General features: G+C 38.5%; 1 non-coding gene across 1 annotated transcript; it reads right to left on the bottom strand.

Annotated features, from left to right (window-relative positions):
* Window positions 1–656: 656 nt before the first annotated feature.
* Window positions 657–764, bottom strand: LOC148568948 (small nucleolar RNA R71). Its single transcript, XR_015882215.1, has one exon. It is a non-coding gene; the product is annotated as a small nucleolar RNA R71 (small nucleolar RNA).
* Between the last annotated feature and the right edge of the window lie 9,492 nt (window positions 765–10,256).

Raw genomic sequence — 10,256 nt, 5'->3', positions numbered from 1 at the left:
CATCTCCTCTCTCTTCTCATTCTTCTATTCTTCTATTCTTATACTCACATAAAGGAATCTCTATACTATGATATAGAGGATTCCCATTCTCTCTTTGTTCTCTTCTTTTTTATATGAGAAGGAACAAGGATAAGGACATTCTTGTTGAAGCTGATCCTGAACCTAAAAGGACTCTGAAGAGGAAGCTAAGAGAAGCTAAAGCACAACACTCTGAAGAGGAGCTTACAGAAAATTTTGAAAAAGAAGCAGACATGGCAGCCGAACCCAACAACAATGGTGGAGATGCAAGAAAGATGCTTGGTGACTTTACTGCACTAATTTCCAACTTCTATGGAAGAAGCATCTCAATTCCAGTAATTAGAGCAAACAACTTTGAGTTTAAGCCTCAATTAGTTTCTCTAATGCAGCAGAATTGCAAGTTTCATGGACTTTCATTGGAAGATCCTCATTAGTTCTTAGCTGAATTCTTGCAAATCTGTGACACTGTTAAGACCAATGGGGTTAATCCCAAGGTCTACAGACTTTTGCTTTTTCCCTTTGCTGTAAGAGACATAGCTAGGATATGGTTGGACTCACAACCTAAAGAAAGCCTGAACTCTTGGAAAAAGTTGGTCAATGCTTTCTTGGCCAAATTCTTTCCATATCAAAGGATGAGCAAGCTTAGAGTGGAAGTCCAAACCTTCAGACAGAAGGAAGGTGAATCCCTCTATGAAGCATGGGAAATATACAAGCAATTGATCAGAAGGTGTCCTTTTGACATGCTTTCAGAATGGAGCATCTTATGTATATTCTATGATGGTCTGTTTGAATTTTCCAAGATGTCATTGGACCACTCTGCTGGTGGATCTCTTCATCTAAAGAAAACCCCTGCAGAAGCCCAGGAACTCATTGAGATGGTTGCAAATAACCAGTTCATGTACACTTCTAAAAAAAATCCTGTGAATAATGGGATGACTCAGAAGAAAGGAGTTCTTGAGATTGACACTCTGAATGCCATATTGGCTCAGAATAAAATATTAACTCAGCAAGTCAATATGATTTCTCAGAATCTGACTGGAATGCAAGCTGCATCCGGCAGTACTAAAGAAGCCTCCTCTGAAGGAGAAACTTATGACCCTGAGAATCCTGCAATGGAAGAGGTGAATTACATGGGAGAATCCTATGGAAACACCTATAATCCTTCATGGAGAAATCATCCAAATTTCTCATGAAAGGATCAATAGAAGCCTCAACAAGGCTTTAATAATAATAATGGTGGGAGAAATAGGTTTGGCAATAGCAAGCCTTTTCCATCATCTTCTCAGCAATAGACAGAGAATTTTAAGCAGAGCATCTCTGACTTAGCAACCATAGTCTCTGATCTATCTAAGACCACTCTCAGTTTCATGACTGAAACAAGGTCCTCCATCAGAAATTTGGAGGCACAAGTGGGTCAGATGAGTAAAAGAGTTACTGAAATCCCTCATAGTATTATCCCAAGCAATACAGAAGAGAATCCAAAGAGAGAGTGCAAGGCCATCAATATATCCAAAGTGACCAAACCTATAGAGGAGGAAGAGGCAGTGATTTCTACTGAGGAAGACCTCAATGGACGTCCACTGACCACTAAGGAGTTTCCTAATGAGAAACCAAAGGAATCTGAGGCTCATACAGAGACTATAGAGATTTCACTGAACTTACTGTTGCCATTCATGAGCTCTGATGAGTATTCTTCTTCTGAAGAGGATGAAGATATTGTTGAAGAGCAAGTTGCTCGGTATTTAGAAGCAATCATGAAGCTGAATGCCAAGTTATTTGGTAATGAGACTTGGGAGGATGAACCTCCATTGCTCATCAATGAACTGAATACCTTGGTTCAACAGAAATTACCTCAGAAGAAACTGGATCCCAGAAGGTTCTTAATACCTTGTACCATAGGCACCATGAACTTTGAGTAGGCTCTGTGTGACCTGGGGTCAGGTATAAACCTCATGCCACTCTCTGTAATAGAGAAACTGGAGATCTTTGAGGTACAAGCTGCAAGAATCTCACTAGAGATGGCAAACAAATCAATGAAATAGGCTTATAGACTTGTAGAGGATGTCTTAGTGAAGGTTGAAGGCCTTTACATCCCTGCTAACTTCATAATCCTAGACACTGGGAAGAATGAGGATGAATGCATCATCCTTGGAAGGCCCTTACTAGCCACAGCAAGAACTGTGATTGATGTGGACAGAGAAGAGTTAGTCCAGCAACTGAATGAGGACTACCTTGTGTTTAAGGCTCAAGGATCTTCCTCTGTAACAATGGAGAGGAAGCATGAAAAGCTTCTCTCAATATAGAGTCAAATAGAGCCCCCACACTCAACTTCTAAGTTTGGTGTTGGGAGGCCACCATTAAGCTCTGAGTCTCTGTGAAGCTCTCTAAGAGCTCACTGTCAAGCTATTGACATTAAAGAAGCGCTTATTGGGAGGCAACCCAATATTATTTAATTATATTTATTTTTTATAGACATTTGTTTTCCATTGCCATGCTATGTTTTCTTTAGGTTGATGATAATGTGGAGTCACAAAAACAGCTGCAGAATTAAAGTGGAATAAAAAACAACATCAAAAATAGCACACCCTGGAGGACAGGCTTACTGGCATTTAAACGCCAGTAAGGATAGCAGAATGGGCATTTAACGCCCAGTCTGGTAGCATTCTGGGCGTTAAACGCCAGAATTGGCAGACAGACTGGCGTTTAACGCCAGAAAAGGGTGTCTGGCTGGCGTTAAACGCCAGAAAGGGGCATCAGCCTGGTGTTTAATGCCAGGAAAGGCAGCAGACTGGTGTTTAAACGCCAGAAAGGGCTGTCCAGGGGTGTTTAAATGCCAGAAAGGTGCAGGGAGCAGAATTCCTTGACACCTCAGGATTTATGGATCCCACAGGATCCCCACCTACCCCAACTCCTTTTCTCTCCTTTTCACACCTTTCTATAACACTCTTCCCCAAAATAACCTCCACCAATCACCTCCATTTCTCCTATAAAACCATCATACAACCCACCTAACCCCACCCATTCAAATTCAAACCATCTCCCTCCCAAACCCAACCCCTATTACAAGAATTCCCTCTCCACTCCACTCCTATATAAGCCCCTCATCACTCCTTCATTTTCACACATCATAACCACCTTAAACCCCCTTGGCCGAACCATTCACACACCTCCATCTCCTTCATCTCTTCTTCCTCTAATCATTTTTTTCTTCTTTTGCTCGAGGACGAGCAAACCTTTTAAGTTTGGTGTGAAAAAAAACTCCGCTTTTTGTTTTTCCATAACCATTAATGGCACCTAAGGCCAGAGAAATCTCTAGGAAGAGGAAAGGAAAGGCAATTACTTCCAACTCCGAGTCATGGGAGATGGAGAGATTCATCTCAAAAGCCCATCACTAGAAAGAGGATGGAGCAAACAAGAGAGCCCACTCATGGACCTCAACAAGAGCATGAGGAAGTTCCTCATCAAGAAATCCCTGAGATGCCTCAAGGGATGCATTTCCCTCCACGCGACTATTGGGAGCAACTCAACACCTCTTTAGGAGAATTGAGTTCCAACATGGAGCAACTAAGAGTGGAGCACCAAGAGCACTCCATCATCCTCCATGAAATCAGAGAGGACCAAAAGGCCATGAGAGAAGAGCAACAAAGGCAAGGAAGAGACATAGAGGAGTTCAAGAACTTCATTGGTTCTTCAAGAGGAAGAAGAAGCCACCATCACTAAGGTGGACCCATTATTTAATCTCCTTGTTTATTTTCTTTTCTGTTTTTGGTTTTTATACTTTATGTTTTGACTATGTTTGTGTCTTCATTACCGATCATTAGTGTTTAGTGTCTATGTCTTAAAGCTATGAATGTTCCATGAATCTTTCACCTTTCTTAAATGAAAAATATTTTCTGAAAAAGAAAAAGAAGTACGTGAATTTTGAATTCTATCTTGAAAATAGTTTAATTATTTTGATGTGGTGGCAATACTTTTTGTTTTCTGAATGAATGCTTGAACAGTGCATATTTTTTATAGTGAAGTTTATGAATGTTAAAATTGTTGGCTCTTGAAAGAATAATGAAAAAAAGAGAAATGTTATTGATAATCTGAAAAATCATAAAATTGATTCTTGAAGCAAGAAAAAGCAGTGAAAAACACAAAGCTTGCGAAACATGAAAAAAAGAAAAAAAATGTGGCGAAAAACAAAGAAAAAGAAAGAAAAAGAAAAAGCAAGCAGAAAAAGCCAATAGCTCTTTAAACCAAAAGGCAAGAGCAAAAAGACAATAACCCTTTAAACTAAAAAGCAAGGGTAAAAAAAAGGGATCCAAGGTTTTGAGCATTAATGGATAGGAGGGTCCAAAGGAATAAAATCCTGGCCTAAGCGGCCAAATCAAGCTGTCCCTAACCATGTGCTTGTGTCAGGAAGGTCCAAGTGAAAAGCTTGAGATTGAGTGGTAAAAGTCGTGATCCAAAGTAAAAAGAGTGTGCTTAAGAACTCTGGGCACCTCTAACTGGGGACTCTAGCAAAGCTTAGTCACAATTTGAAAAGGTTCACCCAGTTATGTGTCCGTGACATTTATGTATCCGGTGGTAATACTGGAAAACAAAATGCTAAGGGTCACGGCCAAGACTCATAAAATAGCTGTGTTCAAGAATCAACATACTAAACTAGGAGAATCAATAACACTATTTGAATTATGAGTTCCTATGGATGCCAATCATTCTGAACTTCAAAGGATAAAGTGAGATGCCAAAACTATTCAGAAGCAAAAAGCTACTAGTCCCGCTCATCTAATTGGAACTAAGCTTCATTGCTATTTTGAAATTTATTGTATTTTCTCTTCTTTTTATCCTATTTTGTTTTTAGTTGCTTGGGGACAAGCAACAATTTAAGTTTGGTGTTGTGATGAGCGGATAATTTATACGCTTTTTGGCATTATTTTTAGGTAGTTTTTAGTATGTTTTAGTTTCTTTTTATTATATTTTTATTAGTTTTATGCAAAAATCATATTTCTGGACTTTACTATGATTTTTTGTATTTTTCTATAATTTCAGGTATTTTCTGCTAGAAATTGAGGGACCTGATCAAAAGTCTGATTCAGAGGTTGAGAAAGGACTGCATATGCTGTTGGATTCTGACCGTCCTGCACTCGAAGTGGATTTTCTAGAGCTACAGAAGCCCAATTGGCACGCTCTCAATTGTGTTGGAAAATAGACATCTTGGGCTTTCCAACAATGTATAATAGTCCATACTTTGCCCGATATTTGATGGCCCAAACTGGCGTTTAAACGCCAGCCAGAGACCATTTTCTGGCATAAAATGCCGGAACTGGCACCAGAACTGGAGTTAAACGCCCAAACTGGCATCCAAGCTGGCGTTTAACTCTAGAAAAGGCCTATGCACGTGTAAAGCTCAATGCTCAGCTCAAGCACACATCAAGTGGGCCCCGGAAGTGGATTTCTGCACTATCTGCACTTAGTTACTCAATTTCTGTAATCCTTAGAAACTAGTTTAGTATAAATACTAGTATTTCCTATTGTATTCGAGACTTTTATCATCTTATGCCATTTTTCACATTTGGAGGCTGGCCACACGGCCATGCCAAGACATTTTTCTCTTATGTATTTTCTACGGTGGAGTTTCTACACCTCATAGATTAAGGTGAGGAGCTCTGCTATTCTTCATGAATTAATGCAAGTACTATTGTTTCTCTTTCAATTCACGCTTACTTCTTCTCCAAGATATACTCTCGTACTTAATTCAGTTAAGTCAGAATGAAGGGGTGACCCGTGACAATCACCCACTATCTTCGTTACTCGCTTAGCCAAGATCCGCGTGCCTGACAACCACAAGCGGTCTACATGATGTTCAACGTAGTCATTGGACGATAGACAAAGTATAGTCTCTTGGGTCTCTAATCCACGGATTTGACTTGCCTCTCCTGACAACATAGCATTCGAATCCGTGAGATTAGAACCTTCGTGGTAGAGGCTAGAACCAATTGGCAGCATTCCTGAGATCTGGAAAGTCTAAACCTTGTCTGTTGTATTCTGAGTAGGATCTGGGACAGAATGACTGTGACGAGCTTCAAACTCACGAATGTTGGGCGCAGTAATAGTGTGCAAAAGGATAGAGAGATCCTATTCCGACACAAGTGACTACCAACAAATGATTAGCCATGCGGTAGCTGTGCCTGGTATTTTTCATCCGAGACGAGAAATCCGACAGTTGATTAGCCGTACAGAAATCGTACCTGGACCATTTTCACTGAGAGGACGGATGGTAGCCATTGACAACGGTGTTCCTCCAACATACAGCTTGCCATGGAAGGGAGCATGCATGATTGGATGAAGACAATAGAAAAGCAGAGGTTCAGAAGCAACAAAGCATCTCCAAACGCTTATCTGAAATTCCCACCAATGAATTACATAAGTATTTTATTTTATTTTATGTTTTATTTATCTTTTAATTATCAAAACCTCATAACCAGTTGAATCCGCCTGACTAAGATTTACAGGATAACCATAGCTTGCTTCAAGCTGACAATCTCTGTGGGATCGACCCTTACTCGCGTAAGGTTTTATTACTTGGACGACTCAGTGTACTTGCTGGTTAGTTGTACCGGAGTTGTGAAAAGTGTGATCACAATTCCGTGCACCAATCTCGCAATCTATAAGAAGTATTGCAAAGCATTAGCATGTCGCAAGTTGCAAAATATGGGTGCTTGACCAAGTGGCAGTTCAAGAGCATCTCGCAATGAAAGAGATTGCAGTATTAATTTTGTATTAATGGCTAAAAACATAGCTCATCATACATGCATTTATTTCAAAATGGATGGGTATGTCTAAAATCAGCCCAAGTTTTTTGAGCTAATCTGATGCACCATAATATTTGAAGCGTTAGATTAGATTGATAAATGATCTAATGGTTTATATTTAATTTATTATTAATTTGTTAAAAATTACACTTAAAGATAACAACTCTTTTGATATTTTAAAATTGTCCAATATAAAATTTGAGAACCAAACCCCTGCTTGCTGCAGCGATGAGCCTCCGCTTCTTCCTCCACCCACTTCCTCTGCCTTTTTCCTCTTCACGATGAACCTCCGTTTCTTCTTCTATACCCTTTCTATCTGCCTTCTTCCTCTTCAAGATGTCCCTTCACTTCTTCCTCTACCCACTGTCTTCTGCCTTCTTCCACAACGACTCCATAACCTGCTTCTTCAAGTCATAGAGCTTAAACTCTGTTGCTCGTGTTTTGTTTTTCTTCTCAAATTTCCCAAACCTTTTTAGGGATTTGGTCAAAAGAGGTTGACCTTTAATGGAGCCTCGAGTTGGGAACAAGTTCCGTATCGGTCGAAAAATTGGTAGCGGATCCTTTGGAGAGATCTATGTTAGTGAGCTTTCTCTCCTCTCTTTTTTTTTGTGTGTGCATAATTGAACTTCTAATTTTTGAATTTTCCAAATCATTTTTTCAGATTAATTTATTTTAAAAATTTTTGAGTAGGTACCAATATTCAGACAAATGAAGAGGTTGCGATTAAGCTTGTGAGTACTCTGATCTACCTGTGTTAATTTTACAACAGAAATAGTAATAATCAAGAGGGACAGCTGCGGTGGCAAAGGGGAAGAGAAGGGCGGTGGAGGAACCAGTAGATAAGGCCACTCTTCAGAAGCAGAGATGCATGATCAAGAATCGTGTGTCTGCTGCTAGAACGCAAATAGGTACTTACCCCCTTTTTAAATTTTTTTAGTAAGGTTTCATTTTTTATATATTTTGATTTGATGTTTGAAAAATGGAGATTCTTATGTGGTAAGTGAGTTCACTATTCCTAGAAATCTCACTATTGGGGGACTATAATTGTTGAGTTGGAAAATCAGGAACTGAATTAAAGTTGAGATTTTTCAATCTTATCTCTATAACTTTAAATTACTTGTTGTTGCAGCTTCTTGAGTTCGTCATTACAATATCCAGTTGTAAAAATTGGTACAAAAGATCAATCTTTTACTGTCTTTATTACTATGATGTAAAATTTGTTGGTTGGATTTAGATCTAATTGATTATTGAATACCCGTGAGTGATGAATCCACATTTCATGGTATTTATTTGCTCTATTTGGGTGGATTTCATCAACTTTTCTTGCACTTATTCAAGGAAATAGCATAGTTTCATGATTTCTTCCTAAATTGTGCTTGAAAGTGAAAACATGCTCTTTTGTGCTTAATTCTAGTCAATTTTATCCACTTTAATTCCATATGATGCCTTGATGTGTTTGCTAAGTGATTTCAGGTTTCCAAGGCAAGTATAGGTTGAAGAAGTGAGAAAAAGAGCATGCAAAAGGGAAGAAACCTTGAAGAAATGGAGTTTGGAAGTTTCAGCACGCGTGCGTACGCACAACGAAGATTTACGAGCGACACGTATGCGTGACCCACGCGTACGCGTGGATGGATTTTTGCGCAGCGACACGTACGCGTGACCCGAATTACGTCAGCTAATTAATTGTAAATCGCTGGGGGCGAATTCTGGGCCTCCAAAACCTAGTCCAATCCATTTCTGAAGCTATTTCAACCCCAATTCAAGTGGAAACAAGGGGGGCAATTAGGTTTAGCTTTTGTTATGTTTTCTCTTAGTTTCTAGAGAGACAAGCTCTCCCCCTCTCTCTAGAATTAGGGTTTTTAGCTTAGTTTCCTTTTAATTTCAGCACTTTAATTCTTGTTCTAGTGTAGTTTCATTTATGTTTCTTTACTTTCTTGTCTTTATCTTCTTCATTTCTCTTGTTATTTCCTCTATTTTGTCATTTTTATGTTATGAACACTTTTGTTATTTTAATTTACATTTAATGCCAATTTATGTTTCCATGTCATTTATTGCTTTCTTTAGTTGTTGTTATGATTTTCTTGCTTTGGTAGCTTTAGAATTTATTTTAATGAATTTTAATATTATTTTGTTTTCATGCACACCAAGTGTTTGATAAAATGCTTGGCTTAGTTTTTACTTAGTTTTTCTTAACTCTTGGCTTGAAATTGATGACTTTGGTGATCCTTGTGTCATTGATGTCCATCCTTGTTTGATACATTAGAGTAGTTTGTTGATTTGGTCTCCCTTGACTCTATGTGACCCCTTAGTGTTGACATAGGACTTAGGGATTGAAATCAACTATGCCTATTTGACTTATCTTCGATGTAAGGTTGACTAAGTAGGATTAACTCTTCATAATCATCATGTGTTTATGGTCAATGGCTAGGATAGGTAGCCTTAGCTCTCAATTACTTGCCAAGAGGTTTCTTGCATTAGAAGTTTTATTGCTTTAACTTTTACTTGCTTTCATTTAATTTCTTGCATGTTAAGTTACTTTCTTGCCATTTCCTTTCCTTGCATTTAACTGCTTTGACTTTAATTGCTTTGATGTTTAATTTCTTGCATGTTTAGTTTTCATACTCTTGGTTGAGGAATTGGGTGTTTGGGTAGAATTAAGTTTTGGATGTCCATTCCGCATTGTGTGAGAATGGTTAATTGGTTTGGTTTCCATTGACGCTAGTCTTTCACTAAGTAATTAGTGAGTTGACTAGGACTTATGGATTAAGATCAATTAGGCTTTTTGAGTAATTCTCAAGGAGGATTGACTAGTTTGGATTGATTCCACACAATTGCCATGTTTGTGGTCCATAACTAGGATAGGAATCCTAAATTCTCCAATTCTTACCAAGAGTTGCCATTTACATTCCTTGCATACTCATTTACTTTCTCGCTATTTACATCTCTTGCTATCTTGCTTTCATCCAATTCCCTATGCTTTCTCTCATAGCCAATGACATTACACTTAATTGCAACTCCTAGGGAAGAATGACCCAGGAGCTAAATACTCTCGGTTATAACTTGTTTTGTATTGTGATAATATTTGATCGATGGTCAATTTGTTGAGTTAGGACTATACTTACAACGCCAATTCTATATTTTGATAATTAAATTCCTAACCTATGCAAATTGGCTCTTCATCAGTAAGCTATCAATAGTGAGCGGAATAGATTCAAACCTTTTAAAAATAAAAAAGTTTATGAAAATACCCGATGGCTTTTTATTGTATTTTGTTTTCATTTTTTGCTTTAAACTAGTGGTATACTATGTTGCATATATGGTACTATTCCGTGGGTTACCTGAAACTGTAGGTCGATCTCGGACGAGATCTTCTGTACTGGTCGGAGCTGATGTGTCCGACTTGTTGGACTTGGTGGTGGTGCTGATCCTTCATCACCG

The sequence above is a fragment of the Arachis ipaensis genome, chromosome B4, assembly GCF_059453495.1.
Source record: "Arachis ipaensis isolate K30076 ecotype BB chromosome B4, ASM5945349v1, whole genome shotgun sequence".
Taxonomy (NCBI): domain Eukaryota; kingdom Viridiplantae; phylum Streptophyta; class Magnoliopsida; order Fabales; family Fabaceae; genus Arachis; species Arachis ipaensis.
This window is presented reverse-complemented; position numbering and strand designations above follow the sequence as displayed.